Genomic DNA, 23,013 nt, shown 5'->3' on the forward strand with positions numbered 1-23,013 from the left:
GGGATTGATCGGGGAGTTTCCAGACACCACACGGGAATCCGCCGGCTTGCCTCTGCATCTCCGCACCGATCACAGGATCCCGCTCGTCCCAGACACCAACCCGGTTTCCGTACGCCCCTACCGGTACAATCACCTGCAGAAGGACGAGATGGAGAAGCTCGTGGCCGAGATGCTGGCCTCTGGAGTCATCCAACCTAGCACCAGCCCAGTCTCGAGCCCGGTTCTGCTCGTGCGCAAGAAAGATTGTTCGTGGCGTTTTTGCGTGGACTACAGGGAACTCAATAAGCGTACAGTGCCGAACAAATACCCTATCCCAGCGATACATGAACTCCTGGACGAGCTACACGGGGCCAAGTGGTTTAGCAAAATCGATCTCAAGGCGGGATACCACCAGATTTGGGTGGCAGCGGCCGACATCCCGAAAATGGCTTTTCGCACCCACTCCGGCCACTACGAGTTCCTAGTGATGCCATTCGGCCTCACCAACGCTCCGGCCACCTTCCAGAGCCTGATGAACGACATTTTCCGACCAGCCCTGCGGAAATTCGTCTTAGTTTTCTTTGACGACATAATTGTCTACAGCGCCACATGGGCGGAACACATGCGCCACCTCCGTAAGGTCTTCGAGGTGCTCAACACGCACTCCTTCGTCGTCAACGCAAAAAAATGCCTTTTGGGCCGGACTAGCGTCGAGTACCTCGGCCACATTGTGTCTTTCGACGGGGTGAGGATGGACCCGGCCAAGATCTCGGCTGTCCTCTGCTGGCCGACGCCGAAATCCCTGAAGTGTGTGCGCGGGTTCCTGGGCCTAACAGGGTACTACCGCTGGTTTATCAAGGACTACGGCAAGATCGCCGCCCCGCTAACGGAACTCCTAAAGAAACCGCCAACACCCCGTTCCAAGCCGGCCTGGGCTTGGCCTGAAACGGCGGCGTCCGCTTTCGAAGCCATCAAAGCAGCATTAACATCGGCCCCGCTGCTCAGGATGCCGAATTTCTCAAAGGAATTCGTAATAGAATGCGATGCGTCGGGCCGTGGCCTCGGGGCAGTGGTCATGCACGACTGCCAACCGGTGGCGTACTTCAGCAAGACGCTATCTTCACGTTGGCTAACCAAATCGGTATACGAGAAGGAACTCATGGCCCTCGTCCTCGCAATCCAGCATTGGCGCCCCTACTTACTGGGCCGCGGTTTGTCGTCTATACGAACCAGCGTAGCCTACGCCAGCTACTAGCCCACCCTCTAGCTACCCCGGCACAACAAAACTGGGCCGCCAAACTGTTGGGCTACAACTTCACCATCATCTACAAGGAGGGAAAGCTGAATCGGGCAGAAGACACCCTATCCCGCCGCGACGACGACACGTTGGATTTATCGGCGATTTCGATCCCTTCGTGGCCCGAGTGGTCCTCGGTCCAGTCGACTCTCACCTCCGACCCGGCACTCGCAAAGATCAAGGCCGCGCTGGAGGCCGTCCAGCCAAGCTCCCCTCACTACGAGCTGATCCACGGAACCCTGTTCTACAAGGGCCGGATAGTCATCCCATCCGGCTCGCCGTGGATCCCGCGGCGAATTCCATGTCACGCCAACAGACGGCCACTCAGGAGCCTACCGCACGTATCGCCGCATCGGCTCGAATGTTTACTGGCCCGGGATGGTGAAACAGGTTACTAATTTCGTCGCGGCGTGCGCGACGTGCCAGCGACACAAGTCTGAAACCAAGTCCCCGGCCGGACTGCTCCATCCATTACCGATTCCGGATCGAATCTGGGAAGACATTAGTATGGACTTCGTGTCGGGGCTGCCTAGGGCAGGGGGTCTGGACTGTATTTTCGTCATCGTCGACGCCTCTCCAAGTATGCTCATTTCATCGGCCTCCGACACCCTTTTACGGCCCGCCAAGTCGCGGAGTTATTCACGCACGAGGTGGTTCGCCTCCACGGCATTCCTCGGTCTATCGTTTCAGATCACGACCCCATCTTCCTCAGCTCATTCTGGAAGGAGTTGTTTCGGGCCACAGGAACCACGCTTAAGATGAGCTCCGCCTACCACCCCGAGACCGATGGCCAAATGGAGGTACTCAACCGTTGTCTGCAAACATATTTGCGCTGTTTCTCCTCTGATCGGCCCAAACAATGGAAAAAATGGCTGGGCTGGGCTGAATACTGCTACAACACGAGCACGCACTCGGCTTCGGGCACGACACCATTCGAGGCGGTGTACGGCCGACCCCCGCCCACGCTGCACGTCTTTCTGCCCGGGGAGATTCGGGCACAATCCGTGCTAGATACTCTTCGCTCTCGCGACGAGATGCTCAAGTTGCTGTGCCGTCACTTAGGGCGAGCCCAAGACCGCATGACGACGGCCGCGAACAAACGGCGTCGGGACGACGAGTTCGGCGTGGGGGATATGGTCTACTTGAAATTTCGGCCGCACCGTCAGTCCTCCCTGTTCAGTGGCCGTAACAGGAAGTTAGCACCCCGGTTCTTTGGCCCCTTTCGGATTGAGGCGCGCATAGGCACGACGGCTTATCGCCTAAAGCTCCCCGACTCGGCCCGCATTCACCCGGTGTTCCATGTCTCACTCCTCAAACGGGCCGTGGGAGACGCATCGGTGGAGGCCACGCTGCCCGATAGCCTGGTTGATGCCGCGTCACTCTTCCTTCCGGACAAAGTGCTGGCACGCCGGACCGAGCGCCGAGATGACGATACCGTCGACCAGGTCCTCATTAGTTGGGTCGGCCTGGGGGATGACGAGGCAACTTGGATGGACGTGGCGGACATCCGCGGACAGTTTCCTTTCTTCATCCTTGAGGACAAGGCTGTTCCGACGGGCGGAGCAATTGATACGGTCAACAGCCTCGGTGGATGGAAGGTGTACACCCGCCGCAAAAAGGGGAAAGAGGTTGGAGGCGGCGAGGAAAAGAAGGGAGCCAGCGTAGGGGTTTGAAGAAGTCAGCCACCCAGCTCGGCAAGCAGTTCAGCCGTTTCTTACTTTCATGCATTCCTAGTTTTATGCTTTTTAGTTAAGCTGCGTTTAGTATAAATAAATGTAATTAGGGACTTCAATTCATCTTGGATAGATCATTTGTAATTGGACGACTTAGTCATAGGCCTCTGCGGAGGAGTGTTCTTCATTATTCTTTTTGCAATACAAGTGATCGAATTCCATCCATTACTAGCCTTACGCTTGACAAGTCGTAATTCCGTGCACCTCTCGTGCTCCCTACCCCTCTCCTCGCCTTTCACTCCTAACATCAGCACGATAGTGTTGAACAGCTTTTGATACTTGGTCGGATGTTACAAGGGACTACCAATTGCTACAGGAACTTTCTTCACGCTTATGCTTTTCGGTCTGAAATTTTGTTTGTGTCCAACACAGGGAAACCTTCAGAACTTCAGATCAGGGATTCAGTTGCTGGAAGATAGAATATATAGTAGGTATATCATTTTGTAAGTTTATATTCTTAACATCTTAACCGAGTGGGTCTTAATGTGAAAGTCTTGTACAATGAGCTGAATTGAGCCTTATTTTGAAGTGGTTATTTACTTTGGCTCATTGTAAACCTCTGACTCTATTCCATTTTTCAAAAGCTCACCAGCCGGAATGGTATGATATGAGAAACAAATATTTTGGTCAGTGTGAAGCTCAATCCGTTTTAGTATTTGTCCATCATCTTGCTAATGAGGGGGCGGACCCAACGCAACATGATCCTAAAGCCAGGGGAGTTGAAAATGGCAGCTCCACAAATGACTGTGTAAGATAATTATAAAGATCCTGAAGTGCTCAGGCCCAGACCCTAAAACATTTGATGTTCTTTATGCATGAGTTTTGTGAAGCTGAGGAAAATTGTAATGTTCTGCAGAAGGGTCACCATCATCCTGGATAACTATGCTGTTTACTTCTTATGTTGTGCAAGCTGACAGACCCTGTTGGATCAAAGTAATGATTGTTGAGCTTTTCAAACTATAGTTCAGTGGTGGTGATATATATGATATCTCCTATACTAACCTTGTGTACAGGGAAAGCTCTTCTCCGCTTAAAATTAGCTCTCACAAATGGACTGAGTTTGCAAGGATTGCCTTTACTCGAATTGCTCTATCATTGATTTCCAGCAATTTCTTTTCTGAAGACTGAAATCATGCATCTAGTCCAACTACACTAATCAACTTTTCCTGAGACAAAAAATTTACATGTTAGCACTATGTAGTATTATTTCATGGAGTGAAAGTAAATTCAAACATACAGAAGTGCAATATGAGCATATAAAGGTAATGGCTTATGTTCTCATGGTGTTAGAATCTTATCCTCCTGACGTTCTTCATGCCTCAGCTGGTGCAGGCACTAAGACACGATGAAGGGGGTAACATGGCTTGCTCTCATGTGATTACATTTTAGTAGCATATATTACAGTGAATCAGTATATCTGGTAAACTGCAAGCTAGGTGATATTAATAGTTTGGTGCCGTGCGTCCATTGCTCTTGAGTTGCCCTTGATGTGAAATCTAGAATCCTCTAGAATTCACATATTTAATAAAATGATCATACTTGAAATCATCATTTAACGACAATATTTTAGCATTCTTACTTCACCTTGAATATTTTACCAGAAATGTACTTTACATATAAGCATTTTTTATTTTCAGAAGTTAGTTGAGGGCTACCTTCTTAGAGCTGCCCAACCAAGTGATATCTTTGCCCACATTCTGATATGGCACTTACAGGTGAAAAAGATTACTGATGGTATACAGCATACTCCCCTCGTTCCATAAAAATAGTCTTCTTTATTCATTTTGGTCCATCCCATAAAATTAGTCCACTTATATTTTGGACAAGTTTTTCTCTCTTATGAGGTGGCCCCCTTTATCCACTAACAATATTTCAATCACTTTTTCTTTCTATCTCTCTCATACCTTACTAATTTTGTATTAAAACTCTGTCATTCTCAAAGTCTCTATTTTTATGGAACAGAGGGAGTATTCTATTTACATATGACAAGATTTTCCTACAGGGTGAAACCTGTGTTCATGGGCAAGGGGCAAAAGATCAACCTTTGCCGTCTCCCACGGTATGCTTCTTCTGATGCAGAAAAGAATAAAATACATGTTTTTATCTGTTATTACATAGCCTTCATTATATTAGTTATTGTGTAATATAAATATGTGCTAATTATGTTAATAGATGTAAATGTTTCTGCATGTTTTATTGATCTTATGCAGAATTCCATGTACCTTATGTATGTTTGTAATTTAGTCGCACACTATTTTTATTTGAAGGATCGACTTAATTAGTTGCCGTCAAATCAATATGTGTTTTAATATAGTCTTAAGTATGGTAGTTTACCTTGGAAATGCTTTAGTAACATAGTTTATATTTCATGATTTGTATTTTAGTTTAATTCTGAAGTTTGGTTTTAATTATATTACCTCCGTCCCAACTAAGTTGTGTCACTTCTTTTGGACACGGAGAATAAGAAATTGTATTAATGAGTTAAATGATAATAAAATAAAATAGGATAGGGGAAAAAAGTAGGAGAGATAAGGAGTAAAGTAAGAATGATTAGATGCTTTGTTTTTTGTCAAAAAAGGAAATGATTTTAACTTTGTTGGGACGTTCGAAAAGAAATATGACTCAACTTAGTTGGAACAGAGTGAGTACTTAACACATTATTTATTTTGTCCATTATTCTTCAGGTTGGAATCGTGCTTGGTCAAACGACTTTAACTAATAATAAATGTTACAAGACATTTAATTCTGTGAAATTAAATGCAATAGCATCGATCTACGTTCCGAGTAGATAACCGTAGCATATTCATTTTCTCAAATTCGATTCCCGGTAAGTGAGAAATAATATATTAAAGTTAGTCACAATAAAGCTAGAAATGAGCTATGAGAAAAAATAAGGGATTAATTAACTAAATGTTAATTATCCCACATCGGGGATGATAAACTTATTTGATGAAGTATTTAATAAGATGAATTATTATGTGTAGCGACAGAGCCCACACGCGCGCACAAGCGCGCCGCCGCCGCGCACCGTGACCCGTGTGCCGTGGATGTTGGTCTTTGGACTGTTCTTTGAAGCTGGTCGTTGAGCGTGGTTCAAGCCCCGCTTGTTCTTTTTAAACCACCTCAAACTCCACGCTATCCCCGCTGGACCCCGACTCTAGACCCCGACGCATAACAGGAGACTAAACGTCCCCGCTGGACCCCGACACATGGCAATTGGTCTTTGGGTGGTCTTTGGACTGTTCTTTGGAGCTGGTCGTTGAGCGTTGTTCAAGCCCCGCTTGTTCTTTTTAGACCACCTCAAACTCCACGCTATCCCCACTGGACCCCGACGCATAACAGGAGACAAAAGGTCCCTGAGGTCCATAGTGTATCCCGTCGTGTAGTATGTCCAGATGCATCGTGTCTCTTCAGCTCCCGAAGGCTAGTGCACCAGTCAGTAACCCCCGGCGGTTACGGTCAATGGCCTTGATGACAGACGTTATGTCTGTTGACTCCAGCAACCCCTGCGGGTGGACTTGGCCAATAAATAGGCATGCATCCATTGCATTCTACACACAACAAACTCAAGCATTCTTGCATACACGCTCTCTCCCTCTCTACATAATCTTCCCGTCGAAGCTCTGCCCCCGCCTTACTCCCGTTCACCGGAGCTCTGCTGCTAGCGGTGCAGCTACTTCAGAGACGAAGCCGTTTTTATCTTTGAGGACGACACGCCAAACCGAGAGCACTACCGGGGCGTATCTCGTCTTGCGGAAAGAGGACTCCTCGACTCGGCTACCGCTTTCCACAAGTTTTTCCATGTAATTTCTTTTCAGTTGTTTCCGTGTAATTCTCTTTGTTTTTACCGTATAATTTTCGCTCGGCAAGTTTGTATCTCAAAACTTTTATCAACATTCGCAAGACGAGATATTCTTGCCACTAAAGGAGTTTACACACACCAACTGAACTTAATCAACACCTTTGCTTGGAGATGTCGACTGACCCGTCTACCACCGCTGCCACCGTTCCATCCACTGTGTCCCTCATTGCACCCGTCAATACGTCGTCGAACATAACGATGATTCCGACTCCTGGCTTTTCAACTTCTTCCTCAACAACCCCTTGGGTGTTTGACAACCCCTTTGGGACGGTTTTCGGATTCACCTCGATTGGATCGGTCGGTTTCACTTTCAGTGGTTCCATTGGATCCTTCATTGGGTCGAGTATTGGATCCTTCGGGGTCAACATGAGTGCTAGCTCCTTCGGGGGTAGCACGGGTGCTGGATCCTTCGGGGTCGGCACGAATGCGGGGGCCTCCATGCTCCACGCAACTATGGGGGGTATTGTGCCCCAACCAATTGTTAGCTCCTACGGGTGCAACGGACTTGGTCCCTTTCATGGACAAACTCGGCACCAATGGCACCAAGGATGATACCACCCACCGAGAAGCCATCGAAGTTCACAGGAACGGATTTCAAGAGATGACAACAGAAAATGTTATTCTACCTAACAACGTTGGGCGTCGTGAACTTCCTCAAGGAGAACGAGCCAACCCCGCCAAGTGAGGACGAGGCACGTGTTGAGATGTACGTCGAGTATGATGCTTGGCGCAAATGAGACTATCTTTGTAAAAACTTTATTTTAAGTGCTTTAGATGATAGTCTCTACAACGTGTATTGTACTATTCTCATATCAAAACAAGTGTGGGAAATGCTAGATAAGAAGTATCGTAGTGATGATGCTGGCACTAAGAAATTTGTAATAGCCAAGTACTTGGACTACAAAATGGTCGATTCCCGACCAATCATGGACCAAGTACAAGAGTTCCAGCTTTCACGGCGGGCACGGTCATTGAAAAACTTCCACCCGGCTAGAAGGACTTCAAGAGCTACCTTAAGCACAAGCGAAAGGAGATGAATCTTGAAGACTTGATCGTGAAGCTGCGCATGGAGTCAGACGTGCGCAAACACGATGAGTTGGCTAAGGGCCATGGCCCACCTGTTGCAAAGGCCAATCTGTTGGAGCGGGGCAGTCCCTCCAGCAAACGCTCCCGTCCAACTGCAAAGGACAAGGGCAAGAGGAAGCAGCCTGCGAGGAAGGTTGAAGGCAACTGCTACAACTGTGGCAAACCTGACCACTTTTCCAAAGACTGCCGCAAGCCGAAGAAGAAGTTGGCTGCCCACGTTGTTGAAAAAGAGTTCAAGGACTGGGATGAAAGTGACCTTAAAAGAAAGTTTAAGGCCGATGGAACAGTGGACAAGTATAAAGCTCGACTGGTAGTCAAAGGCTTGAAACAAAAGGAAGGGTACGATTTCTTCGATACCTCCTCACCTGTAACGAGGATTACATCAATTCGAGTGCTTCTTGCGATTGCTGCTGTACACAATCTTGAGATTCATCAAATGGATGTTAAGAATGCGTTTCTAAATGGTGACCTTGAAGATGAAATCTATATGGAACAACCTGAAGGTTTTGTAGTACCTGGACAAGAGAAAAAGGTATGCAAACTGGTTAAATCCTTCTATGGATTGAAACAAGCACCGTTGCAGTGGCACTTGAAATTTGATAACGTGATGTTATCAAATGGATTTAAAATCAACGAATGTGACAAATGTGTCTACATTAAGAACACTGATAATGGATACGTTATAGTGTGTCTCTATGTTGATGATATGTTAATCATGGGTAGTAACACTCAAGTGATTAACGACACACAAGCCATGTTAAAGAGAAACTTCGACATGAAGGATATGGGTCTAGCCGATGTAATTCTTGGAATGAAAATTCTAAGAACATCCGAAGGAATCACCTTAACACAATCTCATTATGTTGAGAAAGTATTAAAGAGGTTCAACGCCTATGATGGCATCCCGGCTAAAACGCCTATAGAGCTAAATGTTCACCTGAGCAAGAACAGGGGTGAGCCCGTTGCACAAGAGGATTATGCACGGGTCATTGGATGCATTATGTATCTTACTAATTGCACTCGACCTGATATTGCTTGCATTGTGAACAAGTTGAGCCGTTATACGAGCAATCCAAGTAAAGAGCATTGGAAAGCTCTTGTAAGAGTTTTGAGGTATCTCAAGTATACTCAAAATCATGGGCTACACTTTTCGAGATACCCCCGGTACTTGAAGGGTACTGCGATGCAAACTGGATATCCGATAACAAAGACTCACTTTCAAAAAGTGGATATGTCTTTACCATTGGGGGTGGTGCTATCTCGTGGAAATCCGTGAAACAGACATGTATAGCCCGATCCACCATGGAATCAGAATTCATAGCTTTAGATAAAGCTGCGGAAGAAGCCGAATGGCTTAAAAACTTCCTTAAAGATATTCCATGTTGGTCAAAGCCCGTGCCTCCAGTGTTAATTCACTGTGATAACCAAGCCGCTATTGGGAGGGCAAACAGTGGCTTGTACAACGGTAAGTCTTGACACATTCGTCGACGACATAATACCGTGAGACATTTGATCACAACAGTGGTGATTACAATTGACTACGTGAAGTCATTGGATAATCTACCGGATCCGCTAACCAAAGGGTTCAATCGTGATCAAATGAATAAATTGCTAGAGGGAATGGGTATGAAATCCACAAACTAAATAATTGTGATAGTGGTAACCCAACTATGATGACTGGAGATCCCAACAACTTGATTCAATGGGAAAACTAAGCTGTGAGAATTCCTGTGAACACTTATCTACATCTATTCCCTTGAAAGTAATAAAGTGTTGAAAAAACTTGCCTAGTGATGAGGTTAAGTCTATGACTTTTAATGATCCCTAAAGGATCTCGTTGAGATGAAGTTCTCAAGGAGACCGAGTATGTCAAGATACTTAACGAGGAATCACCTATGTAAGTGTGAAGTGGGGCCGCTTCAAACAATACACTTATGAATCCAAAGTGGTGTCCAAGGCCTGAAATGGACACAAAACGTGAGAACGGATGAGGTTGAGGTGTTTAAGTGTTAAAATCATTGTCTCGGTCCACGTCGTGGAGGAATAGTTCAAAGCATCGCGCTACTAGTCCGTCTGTGTATCCGATGGTGTTGACTATGGATGGTTCAAAGCCAAAAACTACCTATCCTTATGCTTACATACCTCTTAAGGGTTGAGCTTGTGTCTACATACATATGCATTTGGCAATTTCCACTCATATGGGGGATTGTTGGAATCGTGCTTGGTCAAACAACTTTGACTAATAATAAATGTTACAAGATATTTAATTCTATGAAATTAAATATAACAGCGTCGATCTACGTTCCGAGTAGATGACCGTAGCATATTCATTTTCTCAAATCCGATTCCCGGTGAGTGAGAAATAATATATTAAAATTAGTCACAATAAAGCTAGAAATGAGCTATGAGAAAAACTAAGGGATTAATTAACTAAGTGTTAATTTCCCACATTGGGGATGATAAACTTCTTTGATGAAGTATTTGATAAGATGAATTATTATGTGTAATAATTATCGTGGAATAAGATGGGCAACAGAGCCCACACGCGCGCGCCGCCGCCGCTCCCCTGCCAGCACCGCGCACAGTGCCCCGTGCCCCGTGCACCGGGTGCCATGTGCCTTGATCTTGGCAATTGGTCTTTGGGTGGTCTTTGGACTGTTCTTTGGAGCTGGTCGTTGAGCGTAGTTCAAGCCCCGCTTGTTCTTTTTAGACCACCTCAAACTCCACGCTATCCCCGTTGGACCCCGACGCATAACGGGAGACAAAAGGTTCCCTACGGTCCATGGTGTACCCGTCGTGTAGTGTGTCCAGATGCATCGTGTCTCTTCAGCTCACGAGGGCTAGTGCACCGGTCAACAACCCCAGAAGGTTACGGTCAATGGCCTTGATGACAGACATTATGTCTGTTGACTCCAGCAACCCCTACGGGGTGGACTTGGCCTATAAATAGGCATGCATCCATTGCATTCTACACACAACAAACTCAAGCATTCTTGCATACACGCTCTCTCCCTCTCGGCATAATCTTCCCGTCGAAGCTCTGCCCCCGCCTTACTCCCGTTCGCCGGAGCTCTGCTGCTAGCGGTGCTGCTACTTCAGAGACGAAGCCATTTTATATTTGGGGACGACACGCCAATCCGAGAGCACTACCGGGGCGTATCTCGTCTTGCGGAAGAGGACTCATCGACTCGGCTACCGCTTTCTTTTCAGTTGTTTCCGTGTAGTTTCTTTTCAGTTGTTTCGGTGTAATTCTCTTTGTTTTTACCGTGTAATTTCGCCCTGCAAGTTTGTATCTCAAATCTTTTATCAATACTTCAGACTATCGCCTTTCAAGCTTTGCTTCCAGTAGTAAGAGAAAAAATAATTGATGGTTTCAGTCCCAAAGCACAAGCTATTTTTCAAAGAGAATTTGATTTCTTTGACAAGGTTACATGTATATCGGGTGTCCTCTTTCCACTTCCAAAAGAGGATAGGCGAGCTGGCATAAGAAAGTATGGATTGCAATTAAAAATTTTCTTGTTGTTTTTCGTATTTAATCTTAACAGTAAGATACATATATTTTAATATGGATAGAGAATTGGAGAAAATCCAAGTTGATGGAGATGAGCTCTACTTACCTACTGCTCCTGGAAAACTTGTAAGGGGTATTGAGGTTGATAGTGGAATACCTTTGCAGTCAGCAGCAAAAGTTGCTATAATGATAACATTCAATGTCGTGGACCGGGATGGAGATCATAACGATGTAAAACCTGAAGCTTGTATTTTCAAGGTATATGATCATTTCCATTACCTGCTTGATCTGTTGGACCTGAGCTTGTTTGTATCTGAATGCTAGTTTGAAGCACTGGATTTAGCTTGGGAGCCTATTCACATATAACCTGCTTATAGTTTATAGGAATGGACTGAACATATAAGATCAAAAAGAGGATGAATTAGAAACACTGGGAGATCTTATGACAGAACAATAGGTTAAGTAGAGAGGACGCCATTAATGTTATGAAAGAAAGCCAGTAGTGTATTTGATATGAGGCTGTCTGTTGTAAAGTTTTCGCAGGCTTCAAATAGCAGGGCCCTCCATGTAGCTAAACATCTATCTTTTGATGCATTTCATTCTCCATATATGCTTAATGTTCTCATATTCTGGTTTTGCTACCTACTACGTGAAAGTCCTATTTGTCTTGTAACTTAAACCTCAATCAACTTTTAACTTTGGTTTGTAGTATGGAGGTGCACTGCAAGCCATTAAGAAAGTATGTGTGTTAATTTGTTTCTTAGTAGTAGGGTTTAGTATGGTTCTTATCCTGTTGCAACTGGCTTTGCTTGTAGGTTGGAGATGTACTTGCTTTGCAAGTTATTTCACTCTTGAAGGATATGTTTGAAGCTGTTGGTCTTAGTCTCTATTTGTTTCCTTATGGAGTACTCCCAACTGGCCCACAGAGAGGAATTATCGAGGTGTGTCTAATTATCTGTTACATTATACCTCTGACAAGTTTCTGAAATGAGGTAGTCATGTATCTCATTCTTCACAATCTAATGCCCACCTTGTGCGAGCTCATCCTGTTACGTTTTAGTTTACTTTTCTTTCATATCATATCATAGATAATATATTAATGCGCCCCTCACCACTTAATGAATCAATTTACAAAATAAGAGATTATGTTATCCTGTTTTCATCTCATACCATAACAAAAATTTTATTTACCCAACCAAGCATTCAAACCAAACTGGTTCACTTGCACATGGTTATCACAAAGACAAATTATGAGGTTTAAGCTAATAAAAAGTACTAAGGATTACTCATTGGTTATATCAAAATGCACTAGAAATTAAGTTATTAGGTATTGTGAAAGAATTCATGAGAAATTCTACTAGAAGAATAAGCAAAAGGCATCCTTACAGGTCAGACTGACTTTAGTTGATGAACTTTATGTTTTGGATTACCGAACACATGCATTAGTTTGACATCCATTATTGGTGTGTGATGTGAATGAATAAATGAAAAGGCTTGTGTTGGTTTCCGTAAGGGGAGTTAGCTTGCATTACATGATTGTTTTGAAGAAGTTCATACTGCATCGCATCTATTTGAATAAGCGATGAATGCTGAGCTCTTAGCTCGAAATGTTCTTATATCAACTTTCTATATTAGTTTCCCCTGAATTTCTGTTATAGAATATAAGATGAGGAAGGCTGGTAAGAACAGAAAATAGTAATTATAAGCGATCCTCTATGGATGCCCTGTCGTAAATTACCGTCTTTAAACTAAACGACTGACTGAACATTCCTATCAAACCTCAAGGGGCATAGGACTTTTAAAAGACTATGCAAATAAATCAGTGTTGTTAAATAGCTGCCATCTGCTTAGTCTCCTTGAGGGATATGGTGGACATGTCGGTCGAGATGCCATGTAACCTGTATTTGGCTTAGTCATCAATAAATATCTTATTTCACTTTTATTATTTTTTAAGTGAACTTCGTATTCCACTTAATCATTCTACTCATAATTATTATAAAACTAATACTACCTTCGTTCCATCGAAGATGACCCACTTTCCTTTTTAGTTTGTCCCAACCTAGATGACCCACATTACTAAATATAGAAACACGTTTATCTCTATTTTATTTTATCTCTTTTACTTTATTCTTTTCATTCAATATTCAACACACAAAATTAATATGCATAAAATCTCGTGCCTCCCAAATGAGTCATCTTCCTTGGGACGGATAGAGTATGTAAAAGTAGGGCCCATATAATAATTTCTTAAAGTCAAATAATTTCACTAACTTTCATTCATAAAGTCAAATAATTTCTTAAAACTTGCACTGGTCAAAGGACATATGACATGTATTGGGAACCAAAGGGAGTAAAATTTTATATTTTATATTTTATATTTTATATTTTATATTATACTCTATATATATTTATCGACCTCCATATGTTGCCATATGCCATTAATAACATTGAAATAAATATGACGATAATGATCACAATACATTTATTAGTAACTCTACTCAACCATCTTGTTACCTCATTCTAATAACTCTCCACTACTCCATCATTATCACAATATATATATTCTATAATTATTAGTAATTGTTACACCAATACGTATCAATTTCATATGTACATGCTTGATAGGTTGTGTCCAATTCTCGAAGTAGGAGTCAGCTGGGCGAGACCACTGATGGTGGTCTGTATGAGATATTTCAACAGGACTTTGGGCTAGTTGGATCGCCCAGCTTTGAAAGGAACAATTTTCTAGGCCATCTGCAACGCTGTCTTTTATCCGTCCCTTAACTGTTTTTTAAATTGTTATTTATGAGCCCCACTGTACTTTTTTATTTTATCTATTAACTAAGGGACAAAACCTGCAACCCTCCATCTCTTATCCGTCCCTTAACCGTCTCTTAAATTACTATTCATTCAATTTCATTTTTTATTTTTATTTCCAACAAATTCAATTAATAAAAACACACTTCATTAAATAAAATAAAATTACAATATAAAATTCGTAAAATCCTAAAATATTAAAAATACATAATTTAATAATTCCCTCCGCCAAATTTTGCCCAAATGTGCTCCATTAGATCATCTTGGAGTTGGGCGTGGGCGGTAGAGTCACGTGTCCTTGCCCGAATAGACAACCGTTCTTGTATAGACGGATGCACTCCACTGCGAGACGGACTACTTGCGGTAGAGCTTTCGGGTGCTTCAGGGTCGAACCAATTTCCCGCCTCAGGTCCTTCGTCTTGGACAATCATGTTGTGCAAGATTATGCACATATACATGATGTCGACCATACTCTCCATGAATCACGTACGAGTCGGGGCTTTGATTATGTTGAAGCGTGCTTGGAGAACTCCTAACGCCCTCTCCACATCCTTGCGAGCAGCCTCCTGCTTCTGCGCAAAAAGAGCTTGCTTTGCGTTCACATGCCTGTTGCACGTCTTCACGAAGGTTGGCCACTTAGGGTAGATGTCGTCGGCAAGATAGTACCCCATTTTATACCGCCGGTTGTTAGCGATGAAGTTGATGGCCGGCGCTTTACCATCCAAAACTTCGGCAAAGAAGTCGGATTGGTGGAGCACGTTTATGTCGTTGTTCGATCCGGGGACCCCGAAGTACGCATGCCAGATCCATAGCCGGTAGTCGGCAACGGCTTCGAGTATAACGGTGGGGTGGGTGCCTTTGTGGCCGCTAGTGTATGACCCCCTCCACGCCACAGGGCAATTCTTCCATTGCCAGTGCATGCAATCGACGCTGCCAAGCATCCCGGGGAATCCGTGCACTTCTTCGTGAAGGTGGAGCAGAAACTGACAATCTGTCGTGCTTGGCCTCCGGAGAAATTCGTCGTTGAAGGCTGCTCGGACGCCTTTGCAGAATTGGATCAAGCACATTCTCCCAGTGCTTTCTCCAATGTGGAGGTATTCGTCGAACACATCCGCCGTGTGTCCAGTCGCAAGTTGACGGATTGCAGCAGTACATTTCTGCAGCGTCGTGTGGCTGGGACGGCCGACGGCGTCGAACCTTTCTTTGAAGAACTCTTCCCAGGCTGCCAATGTACTTGCGATGTGGAGAAATAGCAGTTTTCGCCGGCGGAAACGTCGACGGAAGTAGGTATCTCCCCAAACCGGGTTATCGCAGAAGTAGTCGCGGACTAACCTTGTGGAGGCTTCCTCCCGATTACGATGGATGTAAGTCCGGGAGTGTCTTTTGGGCGGCGCGGCTTCCTCCGCCTCTCGGCGTCGATCTTCTTCAAGTGATTCTTCCATTTTTCGACGCATTTGCTCATATGGATCCATTAGATCGATTAACTTTGGGGGAAGAATAAAAGAGTTGATTTGAGATGAAAATTGGAGTTGAAAAAGAGATGATTTGAGAAGAATAGATATGTGTTTGTGTGTGAAATGAGAATGAAATAGGAGTATTTATAAAGTAAAAAAATAAAAAAAAATAGGAAAACGATCGAAAAATGGTAATATTACCGTTTTTCGTATTTTAGTTTTTTTTTATTAAATTCGATTTTTTTTAAAAAATGAATTATTGCGTCAGCGTGACGAGACCCACTCGCGGGGCGGCGAGTGGGCGTTACGCATGGCGCTGGAGCGTGCCACGTCGTGCGCGCGCGTGGCGAGACGTCTCGCGGGCCGTCTTAGAGAGACGGGTGTCTCGGCGGGCTGGGGACGCGACGGGACGCTGCAACGCGTCCCGCGCGCGTCTCATCAAGGAGGAACGGGCTTTGAACCACCTGCGTAACGCGTTGCGGGTGGCCTCAGCAGTGCTGGATATGCAGTTGCCAGCCTCTTGCTTCAACCAAAGGTGTTAAAATTGAAAAATTAGATAGGCATTTTCTTACTTTTATCAGCCTATATAAATGGCTTTTATTGTATTTTGCAATTACCACTTGTTAAAAATGTAGTCTATAATGAAAAACTCTCCCCTTTCATCCTCTATATTCGTCAAACTTCATCTGCAATTTTTCCTTCATTCTCCTTCAATGGAGATTTATCCATCATCTCCTTCTCCATATTTCACATGGTATCAGAGCGCAAATCCGCTGCGCGTCTGTGATTACCTCTATCTCTTCACTTTTTTTTTTTGTTTGATTTCTAGCTAGGGTTTGTGATTTTTTTTGTGAGAATGTTTCTGCTTTCTAGAGTGTTCACCAAGCGGTTTTGTTGTTCTCTGCCGCTGTTTTACCGATGAAAATCGCCAGGTTCAATCCTCTTTTCGATCTCTTTGTTTCCAATCTGTTTTTTTTTTCAATTCTGATTTTTAATCGGTTCTCTCGTTTGAAATTCTCATATCAATCTTTGTTTCTGGTTTTATTCACCGAGTATCGGTGAATCTATCTCTTTTGTTTGTGAATCTCTGTATTCAGTTTCTGATCTGTGAATCAGTTTGTATTCTCTCCGATTAAAATCGGTTGAGTGTTTCGGTTTGAGAATATGTTTTCTCAAATTCGTTGTTGAATCTGAATATGTTTTCAGATTTATCTCTGGTTTTCCGATTGTATGTCAGATGTTTGTTTTGTTGATTCACCGATTGTTCGGTTGGATCTGTTTCAAGCCTGGTTCGTGGATGTTTGAAATGTGTTTTTGATCTCCATTGAGAAGTTTGCATCACAGCCTTTTGCCGAGGAGAAAGACTTTCTATCCTATGCTTTGATGCGGCGCTGTTCGTAGTCAATCGGTGTTGTTGAAGATAGAATTGGAGTTTTTTTTTTGGAGAAACATGGTTTGAGGCTGAGAGTTGCTGAGTTGTGGCATCATTGGAGCCAATTGTTTCTTCATTGAAGCTTGTCGAGTTCTGCTGGCATCTTTGGAGCCAATTGATTCTTCATTGAAGCTTGTCGAGTTATGCTATAGCTTCATCAAAGGCTTGTTTTGCAAGGTGGCAGGCCCTCTCAGGGGAATTCAAGGTCTCATAGTAGAAAACCGAGAAGTTAAGGGCTAAACCAAGCCTAATGGGATGTGTAGGAGCAAGGTCAGTGGAAGCAGCACTAGTGGTAACTTCATATGCCTTGAGTGACTGGTCTGCTGCCTCTTTACGATCATCTGTACCCTTGAATTCAGCTGGATAGCGTCAGTTCAACATCCAATCTCGCAATTTGTTTCATTGCTTCCACCATTTCATCGTATCTCTCAGCTTGCTCAGCAAGCCTGGCCAAGTAAACTTGCTGCTCTTTGTTGTTGAAAAAGGATTGTTTAAACTGCGATACAAAGATACACTAACCGGGCAATACAACCCAATGAAGAATGGAGAAATTAAACGGAATAAACTGAATTAAAATTACAAAGAAGAATTCGAAACAATAAACCGTAAAGATGTAAGCCGAGTCGAGGAGTCCTCTTTCCGCAAGACGCGATACGCCCCGGTAGTGCTCTCGGTTTGACGTGTCGTCCCCAAACCTAAAACGGCTTCATCTTGTTCGTTGCAGCACCGCAGACGGAACAAGCTCCGGCGAACTAAATGATGGCGAGGGCAGAGCTTCGACGGGAAGACTATGCAGAGAGGGAGAGAGCTATGCAAATGTGTTGTGTGTCTAATTGTTTGCAATGCATGAAGTGACTGCCTATTTATAGGCCAAGTCCACCCGCAGGAGCATTGATGGAGTCAACAGTTATCATGTGTGTCATGATGGCTTGACTGTAACCGCCGGGGGTTACTGACTGGTGCACTGGCCAGTGGGAGCTGAAGAGACACGATGCACCTGGACATGCTACACGACGGGATACACCATGGACCGTCGGAGTCCATCGGCGATCTTTTATCTCCCGTTATGCGTCGAGGTCCAGCGGGGACCTTTTATCTCCCGTTGTGCGTCGGGGTCCAGCGGGAACCTTTTGTCTCCCGTTGTGCGTCGGGATCTAGCGGGACCATGACGTGGACTAGGACCCGTCGGGGATAGCGTGGAGTTTGGGTTGGTCTAAAAAGAACAAGCGGGGCAAGAACCACGCTCAATGACTAGCTCCAAAGAACAACCCAAAGACCAATTGCCAATAACCAAGATCCAAGGCACAAGGCACAAGGCACCCGGTGCACGGGGCACGGGGCACGGGTCACGGGACACGGGTCACGGCTCGCGGGTCACAGGCGGGCGGCGGCGCGCGCGTGTGCGCGGTGTGGGCTCTGTCACCCGTCTTATTCCACGGTAATTATCACACATGATTATTCAACTGATTAAATACTTCATCAAAGAAGTCTATCATCCCCGATGTGGGATAATTAACACTTAGTTAATTAATCCCTTAGTCTTTTCACATATCTCATTTCTAGCTTTATTGTGACCAACTTTAATATATTATTTCTCACTCACCGGGAATCGGATTTGAGAAAATGAATATACTACGGTCATCTACTCGGAAAGTAGATCGATGTTATTGCATTTAATTTCACAAAAATTAAATGTCTTGTAACATTTATTATTAGTCAAAAATCATTTGACCAAGCACGATTCCAACAATCCCCCACATGAGTGGAAATTGCCAAATGCATATGTATGCAGACACAAGCTCAACCCTCAAGAGGCATGTAAGCATAAGGATTGGTAGTTTTTGGCTTTGAACCATCCATAGTCAACACCATCGGATACACTGGCGGACTAGTAGCGCGATGCTTTGAACTATTCCTCCGCGACGTGCACCGAGACAATGATGTTAACACTTAAACACCTCAACCTCATCCGTTCTCACGTTTTGTGTTCATTTCAGGCCTTGGAAACCACTTTGGATTCATAAGTGTATTGTTTGAAGCGGCCCCACTTCACACTTACATAGGTGATTCCTCGTTGAGTATCTTGCCATACTCGTTCTCCTTGAGAACTTTATCTCAACAAGATCCTTTAGGAATCATTAAAAGTCATAGACTTAACCTCACCACTATGCAAGTTTTTTCAACACTCTATTGCTCTCTAGGGAATAAATATAGATGAGTGTTTCACACGAACTCTCATAGCTTAGTTTTCCCATTGAACCAAATTCTTGGGATCTCCAGTCATCATGGTTAGGTTACCACTATGACAATTCTTTAGTTTGTGGATTTCATACTCATTCCCTCTAACAATTTATTCATTTGATCACGATTTAACCCTTTGGTTAGCGGATCCGCTAGATTATCCAATGACTTCACGTAGTCAATTGTAATCACCCCTGTTGTGATCAAATGTCTCACGGTATTATGTCGTCGACGAATGTGTCGAGACTTACCATTGTACAAGCCATTATTTGCCCTTCCTATAGCAGCTAATGCCCTTCCTATAGCAGCTTAGCTATCACAATGAATCAACACTGTAGGCACTGGCTTAGACCAACATGGAATATCATCAAGGAAGTTATTAAGCCATTCGGCTTCTTCCACGGCTTTATCTAAAGCTATGAATTCAGATTCTATAGTGGATCGGGCTATACATGTCTGTTTCGTGGATTTCCATGAGACAGCACCACCCCCAATAGTAAAGACATATCCACTTGTTGAAAGTGAGTCTTTGTTATCGGATATCCAATTTTCATCGCAATACCCTTCAAGTACCGGGGGGTATCTCGAAAAGTGTAGCCCATGATTTTGAGTATACTAAGATACCTCAAAACTCTTACAAGAGCTTTCCAATGCTCTTTGCTTGTATTGCTCGTGTAACGACTCAACTTGTTCACAATGCAAGCAATGTCAAGTCTAGTGCAATCAGTCAAATGCATAATGCACTCAATGCCCCGTGCATAATCTTTTTATGCAGCGGGCTTGCCCTTGTTCTTGCTCAAGTGAACTTTGAGCTCTATAGGCGTCTTAGCCGGGATGCCATCATTGGCGTTGAATCTCTTTAGTACTTTCTCAATATAATGAGATCGTGTCAAGATGATTCCTTTGAATTAGAATTTTCCATTCCAAAAATCACATCGGCTAGACCCATATCCTCAATGTCAAAGTTTCTCTTTAACATGGTTTTCGTATAGTTAATCATTTAGGTGTTACTACCCATGATTAACATATCGTCAACGTAGAGACACACTATAACGTATCCATTATCAGTGTTCTTAATGTAGACACATTTGTCACATTCGTTGATTTTAAATCCATTTGATAACATCACATTATCAAATTTCAAGTGTCATTGCAACATGCTTGTTTCAATCCATAGAGGGATTTAACCGGTTTGCAAACCTTTCTCTCTTGTCCAGGTACTACAAAACTTTTAGGTTATTCCATATAGATTTCATATTAAATCACCATTTAAACTTGTCAACTGTTCCAACGGCCTTAAACTTGCTTTTAAGGACTCATTTGCATCCTAAAGGTTTAGCACCTTCAAGTAGATCAACCAACACCCAAGTGTGGTTTAGCAAAATTGAATCAATTTCGCTTTGAACAGTTTGTCTTTAATGCAGCCTATCTGGGCCAGCAAAGGCTACTTTTATTAATGTTAGTTCTTCATCCAACATAAAAGTATTATAGTCAGGACCAAATGTCTTTGGTGTACTGACCCTACTACCACGTCTTAGTATTGTATCGTTTGGATCGGGCCTTGTTCGCTTGTGCGATCTGGCTCTTCATCCGCTGATTAAGAACTAGTGGCTTCATCATCAATTCTCGTCTCATAATTGGGTGCACTTATTTTCCTTATCTTTGCGAGGAAATATATTTTTCAAGAAATATAACATTTCTTGACTCGATTGTTGTTCCCACGGTCACAGTCGGTATTTTAGACTTGTGGACAACAAATCGATATGCACTACTATTAAGTGCATACCCAATAAAGATTCAATCAACCGTTTTAGGACTAATTGTAACTTCTTTGGGCAGAGGAACCATTACCTTTACCAAACACCCCCACACTTTGAGGTATTTGTAGGATGACTTCCTTCTCTTCCACAACTCATAAGGAGTGACATCCTTACTTTTGAGTGGGATTTTGTTTAGGATGTAGTTGACTGTCAAAACAGTTTTCACCCACGTGTTCTGGGGCATCCCTGAACTAATTAATAACGCTTTCGTCATCTATTTATGATTTTGATTCTTGCGTTCTGCAACACGATTAGATTGTGGTGAATATGGAGCAGTCGTTTGATGAGTTATACCACATGCGTTGCATAATTCGTCAAACAGGGCTACGTCTTCGCCTCCTCTATCACTTCGAATCATTTTGATTTACAATCCAAGTTGATTCCCGACTTCGTTCTTATAATTTTTGAACACTTCAATTGCCTCATCTTTATTTCTTAAAAAATAAAGATAGCAACATCTTGTGCAATCATCTATGAACGTGATAAAGTATTTTGTACCACTTCTAGTTTGCACGAATTTTAAATCACATACATTGGTGTGAATTAATTTAAGGGGTTTCTTGTTCCGTTCAAAAGAATGGAACGGTAATCTAGTCATTTTTCACCTCAAGACAAATCTCATATTTATTTTGGGTATAAACTTTTATAGCATTAGGATTCACATGTCCTAATCTATAATGCTACGAATAGGAGGAAGTATTTGCATTTTCAATATTAGCCAATGGCTTTTCAAACACGGCAAATAGCCGATAAACTTAGTTTAAAATAGATCATCGGTTACATAACATTTTTTGATGGATTTTCCAAACTTATACACAAAGAACTTATCGGACTCAAATACAAGTTAAAAAACCCCTATTTACAAGTATTGATCCAGAAACTATGTTCTTGCGTATGTCCGGGACATGTAGCACTTTCTTAGAGTGATTGTCATGTCGGACGTCATCTTGAGGACCATATCTCCAAAGTCGACACATTTGGACGAGGCTTGGTTCCCATGTTGAGCTTCCTCCCCTCAATAGTCTTGTAAGTGTAGAACTTACTTCTATCGGCACACACGTGGGCAGTGACACCCGTGTGATATACCAACCACATTTGTTCTCGACGTGGTTGACTTCTTCAGTTACCACGGTGGCTATGTTGCCTTTGGCATGTTTGATAAATTTGGCTCCACCAGGCTTCTTGGTTAGAGGCTTCATTTTTCTCCCAATATCTGGACGGGTGTCAAATGTCTCCCGACATCTCCCATTGAATGGGAGGGGCCAAATGTCTCCCGACATTTTTTCAAGACACGGACGGGTGTCGAATGTCTCCCGATATTTTCTAAGGCACCGACGTGTGTCTTATGCCTCCCGACATTTGCTAAGGCACGAACGGGAACCAAATGTCTCCCTATGTCTTCCGACGACCGGGAGACCGATGGGTGCAAAATTTCTCCCGACATCTCACATGGGATGTATGAGTGCAACACGTCTACTGACATTTCCTAAGGCACGGATGAGAGCCCATGTCTCCTGACGAACAGGAGACCGACGGGTGCAAAATTTGCTCCCCGACATTTCCCACGGCACAGATGTGTTCCATACGTCTCCCGACATATTCTAATGCACTAACGGGAGCGAAATGTCTCCCCATGTCTCCTGACGTTTTGAAGGCAGAACGGGTGAGAAATGTCTCCCGTCATTTCCCATGCCACGGACGGGAGTCGAATGTCCCTCATGCCTCCCGACGAACGGGAGACGTCCCTTGGGACCTAACGTGTGCCAAATGTCTTCCAATAT

At 43.7% G+C, this 23,013-nt stretch overlaps 1 pseudogene; it reads left to right on the plus strand.

Annotated features, from left to right (window-relative positions):
- Positions 1–23,013, plus strand: part of LOC121803987 — a 39,114-nt pseudogene that overhangs the window by 10,383 nt on the left and 5,718 nt on the right.

The sequence above is a fragment of the Salvia splendens genome, chromosome 5, assembly GCF_004379255.2.
Source record: "Salvia splendens isolate huo1 chromosome 5, SspV2, whole genome shotgun sequence".
Lineage (NCBI taxonomy): Eukaryota > Viridiplantae > Streptophyta > Magnoliopsida > Lamiales > Lamiaceae > Salvia > Salvia splendens.